The following is a 5645-nucleotide window of genomic DNA, read 5'->3' on the forward strand; positions in this document are numbered from 1 at the left end:
AGAATTGGGAGGCTTTCTAAAGGGCCTATTGATCCAACGTCTGGAGAAGCTGTGTTTGTTTATTTTCAGGCTGTCATCTGAGATTTAAAAAGCTGATGTACTACAGCGCTGAGGAACAGCAGAGAGGCAGAGGAGTTGGTGATTACAAGTTGGGAAAGAAAAATCTTCTCTGGCTTTTGGTAGCTAAGCAGGGGTGTGAAGGCATGACGCTTCTTAATGTTGCCAGTACTGTCTATTTAATATGACAAACTGTGTTTGTTACTGGGGCAAAATCAAGTTTTGAGATGGATCATCTATAACCGAGAATTAAATTGCAAATAGAGTCTGATACAAATAAACATGTCACTATGAAAATCACACTAATACAACGATTTATTTGAACTCCTCACTATTTGAGCTTAATTATGTGAAAATTGGTTAATTATATGCACATCAGTAAGTACATTCACTATAAACTGAGTTGGCTTTGACTAACTTATCTTTTTAAATTAAATTTTGCACATTGAGTTATTTTCAAGTACTTCAAAACAGAGCATCAGAGAGACAGAGATCTTTCATCCATTGGCTCACCACCTAAATGCCTGTAACACATCATGGGAGGCAGAGGCCCAAACACTTGTGCCATCACCTGCTGCCTCTCAGGATGTATTAGCAAGATGTGGGGCAGAAGTGGAGGAGCTGGGCCCAGAACCTGCACTTCAATAGGAGAAGCTGACCTTGCAAGTGTTGGCTTAGCCTGATGCATCACAATGCCGGGTCCTCCCTTAAAGATTTTCAATCAGTTCATTGAAGAGCTAGCTGCATTCCCTCATTCACCACAGGACTCCTCACAATAGTCAAGTGTCCATCAGTGGAGGAAAGGATGAAAAAAAATGAGACTTTGGCTTATGTGGTAAGACACTGGTTGGGATGTCCAGGTCACATATTGGGGTGGCTGGGTCTGAACCTCAGCTCTGACTCCTGACTCCAGCTTCTTGCTAATGTAGATGTTGGTAGGTATAAGATGACATAAATAATTGAGTTTCTGTCACTTATGTGGGAAGCCTGGGCTCAACGCCAGACTCCTGGCTAGTCCTGTCCTGGCCCACCCCAGCTGTGGTGGACCTCAGGGGAGTGAAGCAGCAAACAGAAGATTCCTATTTGTCACTGTCATCCTGCCCCTCAAAACAAACATTGAAATAGATGTGATTATTAAAAATAAATAAGCATAAGGACATGACAAAAATGAAAAGTGATTGAATTTCATTCAGGTGGCACAAGCAAATTTTCCTTTATGTTCTGACAAAAGAGGGAGAGAAATTACACAAATAAAACTTTCTGTGAAGGCCACCTATGAAAAACATAATCTCGGTGCTACTCTGACAGAGCATAATTTAATTCCTAGAATAATGAATTATTGGAATGTATTAGAGGATAATACAGGATGAGAACAGATGCTTGCATCAATATTCAGTTAACTCAGTCATACATCAGAACTTCAGGGAGGTCTGCAGGAACCTCATAAATCCTTAAAGTTGCCTGGTAATTTTTTTTAGTGTTAGTCTTTGGTTTTTTATTTGAAAGAAAGAGAGCAGAGGATCTTCAGTCTAGCAATTACCTTCCCAAATGCCTGCAACAGCCAGTGTTGGGCTACGCTGAAGCCAGGAGCCTGGAACTCAATCCAGGTCTCCCACGTGGGTGGCAGGGACCCAAACACTTGAGCCACCACCTGCTGCCTTCCAGGGTGCACATTTGCAGGAAACCTGATCAAAAGCAGAAGCAGGGAGTTGAACACAGATGTGTCAGGATGGGAGCTAGGCTTCCCAAGCAGCATCTGAAGCCCTGCACCAAGTCTAGTCTAGGGAGGTCATGGAAGGTCTCACTTGAGTTATTATCAAAACAACTTGGTACTATCACAAGAATAACATGTCAACTGATGGAACAGACTACAGACCCCAGAAGTTAATCCACGCAGCTGCAACCAACCAACCAACCAACCAACCAACCTCTGAAAACGAGCTAGATCAGTCCCTGGAGAAAGCAGAAACCTTCAACAAACATGGTTGGGGAAATTAGACCTCTGCATGCGGAACCTCAACCATTAGGCTACCTCACGAGGCCATTAAGTCTATTTTCCATACATTGCTTGAGGTACCCTAGTATTGTTGGCGTAAGGACCAGACCTGATTTTCTGCAGTTACATTTGTTACCACTAGATGACGCTCCCGCTACTTTTGCTTTTAGGCTACCAGAGACACTGATGGGAAGTCCTCCCTCCTTCAGATATGGTATTTCCTCCCAATGAATTGACCATTCCATTTCTAAAATCCTGAAATGGTCAAGATCATAGAAAGACATTTCTTTAGGCTCCTGCTTAAAGTCAATGGCATCTGCAAACTGCTGGTTTTGATTTAGGGCCAGCACTCCTGGGAATTTAAAAGTTATAAATAGAGATCCTCAGAAAGCTGTCCTGTTGCTCTCAGAACTTGCACTGGACACAAGTTGGAATTGGGAGCTGCAGTGGGGAATCAAACACAGGAACTCAGATGTGGTATGTGGATTGTCCACCTGGCATTTTAACTGCTCGGCCAGTCACCCCATCTCAGCGTTTTCTAATTAGCCTTGTAATTTCTCCTTTGACCTAGTGGTGTGACAGCTCAGACAACAGAAAATGTGACAGTAAGACTAGGTCTTCTGAAATATTTCTGAGATGTGTCCATAATCTGACCTTTGCCATAGTCTTGCGTTCTTGCAAAATCTCAAAAGAGGAGTTACGAGTGCTTATCTCAAGGAAATCTCTCATTCTGGGATGAGTTCTTGCTTTGGTTTCTGAACATGGAAGGACCTGTTTGCCTACTTCTCTTGTTTACTACTAAGCCAGATGTGGCTTTTACCGATGGGATAGTTTAGAGTGCATGATGCTTAAACTGATTGAGTACGTATGTTCCACGCCACTTCAGTTGGTTGGATAATGTTTATTGTGCACTGATGTAAGCTTCGTTGGCTGAATGGACTGACCGGGTATCTGTTCCACATCACTGCAGTTATCTGGATCATTTGTATTCTGTGCTGATGTAAGCTTGGTTGATTGAATGATTCCTATCACGTGCCAGTGCTCTCTTAGTTGACTGGATGATTGTTCCTTAAACCCCCTGAACACGGCTTGTCCGGGCTGTTTCCCTCATCCACGTGTAGTAGTATGGGACAGTCCACCGCCTGGTGAAGGACACCCAAGCTTCCAAGCGTCTGTACTTCTGACATCAATTTGGTCAATTTGTAACAGTGGTTCTTGAGAGTATGTTTTGAAGCTCCCACCAGTTTGTGAATTTCCTGCTTTTCCTTCTGTGGTTGATTTCCTGTTCTCTCACATCTGGTCATAAAAATTTCTTTGTATGATGTACATTTCCACTGAGACTGAATTTGGGGTCTGATACATGGTCCCCCCTAGAGAGAATATCACATGAACTTCAGAGAAATTCGTATTGTGCCATGCCGGGTAAGATGTCTTGTGCTTGTGTATCAGGCTAGGTCAGTGCCCTGTGTGATCTGAGTATCCATTCTCTTCCTGTTCTTCCCTTCCGTTAGTTATATGCATTACGGAGACTGGGATATGAGAGCCCCCAATACTCCAGTACAACTGTCCAGTTCTCACTTCAGCTTTATCGTATTTGCTTCACATATCTGTATGCAAGTTTGCTAAGTACTTATTTTTAAATGATTTACTTCTTATATTTAACTTTGTATTACTTGCATGATGTCCTTTTTTGGTATCTTACAACTTCTGATTTACGCCTATCTGACATTAATATAGATAGCTTATTTTCTAGATGGAGTGTCTTGGAGCCTCTTTTCCTATTCACCTTTTTTATGTCACTGATCTGAAGTGAGTCTTATGACAGCAAGTTGGATTTGTAACATTTTGGCATATTTGCCTCAAATCCAATATACATATGTATTATTTTTCTTGAGAAAAATAATATCACAATATCACAAATGTAGATTCATGACAACAATCATGATATGTGAGGACAGCAGGATATGTTATGTAGAGAGCCTAACTCAGTGAAAATAGTGTTTACAAATATCCTTACACAGGGTATGCACACACTGTAAAATTTCTCTTACTATATAATATTTTTAATATATTATATATACATTAACTTACACATAGAAAACATGCAAAACTTCTTTCTGTGTCTGCCTAATTTAACTTAGTATGAGGTTCTCCAGTTCCATCCATTTTATTACAAATCTCAGGATTTCACTCTTTTTGTTGCTGAGTAATATTCTATCATGTATACATATTATAATTCTTTATCCAGTCATCAGTTGATGGACATCTAAGTTGACTCCAAATCTTTGCTATAGCTGTCAATGTAGCAAAGCAGGTGTCTTTCATATGCTGACCTTGTTTCCTGTGGGTATATTCACAGAAGTAGGACAGCACAAAAGGACCAAGACATCCAGGCAGAAACCAAGAGCTAAGAACTTCATCCAGTTCTTGTCCAAGTACTTGCTATCTTCTTCTGCTTTTCTGCGTGCATTAGCAGGGAGCTGGATTGAAAGTAAAACAGCAGGGACCATAATAAGTGCTTCATTGTAATGCCCATCTTACCTCAGGTTGCTTATCGTGCTGTGCTACAATCTCAGTCCCTACAGTACAGGGTATAGAGCACAGGTGCTTGGCACAGCTGTAAGCACACAGCATGGGATGCCCACATATCAGAATCAGAGTGAATATGTATACTTGGAGGCAACCGTTGATGGCAATTGCTTGGGTCCTTTCCACCCACGGGGGAGACTAGAACCTGTTCCTGACTCCTTGCTTTGGCCTGACCAAGATCCAGTTCTTGAGAGCACTTGGGGAGTGAAGTAACATGGGAATTCTCTTTCCCTAGAAGTTTCGAATTAATAAAGACACTTGAAGGTTTTTTTTTTTTTTAACATTCCAGAAGGCAGGCATTTTATACAATCTTATATCAGGGGCCTTAGTTTGAGTCTTGGGTCTATTTGTAACAGTTTCTTTTTTAAGTTCAATAGAAAGAAATTTAAAAGGACCAACAAATGTAGTAACTGCAGAAAGGCAGGGTCAAAATCGCAACATGGCCCACTCTTGAACAGTGGGAGGCAGGGTGCAGACAGGCAGCAAAGGGCGATGTTGTGCAGCGTGGAAATTGGCCTAGAGGCAGAACATCCAAGTGACAGACCCTCAGCTGCTGGAGACACAGGCTAGAGGGAGCGGTCAGAAGAGGAGAAAGCTGGGCTGGGTGCAGACACTCACAACATCTCTGTCCTGAAAAGGATAGAAGGAGTGGAGCTGAGGGCACAGGGTTCCTTAGTGTTCAAGGTGGGGAGGAGGGAGAGCCCTACCCAACTTGGCAAAGGGAGAACAAAGAGAAGGCAAGATTTGGTCCCCATGTGCCCAGGAAGCAGGAGGACAAGCCAAGGAAAATTACTTCTTGTAAAGACCAGAGAAGATGACCTGCAGGTCATTAGCAACTGTGGAGTTACCCTTGGAGTAAGGAAGAGAGGCATAGAGGCCAGATTTTCTAGCACAATGTACACATCACACTGAGGAATTTGAAGTCACCATAAAAAAAAAAAAAAACTTGGCACAACAATACAAAAACTAGGTCCCAAAGGCTTTACAATGAGATATGGGAACA

General features: G+C 42.1%; 1 non-coding gene across 1 annotated transcript; it reads right to left on the reverse strand.

Moving 5' to 3' along the window:
- Positions 1-2265: 2265 nt before the first annotated feature.
- On the reverse strand, positions 2266-2400 carry LOC121160397. Its single transcript, XR_005884548.1, has one exon. It is a non-coding gene; the product is annotated as a small nucleolar RNA SNORA2/SNORA34 family (small nucleolar RNA).
- Between the last annotated feature and the right edge of the window lie 3245 nt (positions 2401-5645).

Source organism: Ochotona curzoniae, unplaced genomic scaffold (assembly GCF_017591425.1).
Source record: "Ochotona curzoniae isolate NIBS_2020 unplaced genomic scaffold, NIBS_Ocur_1.0 contig_4501, whole genome shotgun sequence".
Taxonomy (NCBI): Eukaryota; Metazoa; Chordata; class Mammalia; order Lagomorpha; family Ochotonidae; genus Ochotona; species Ochotona curzoniae.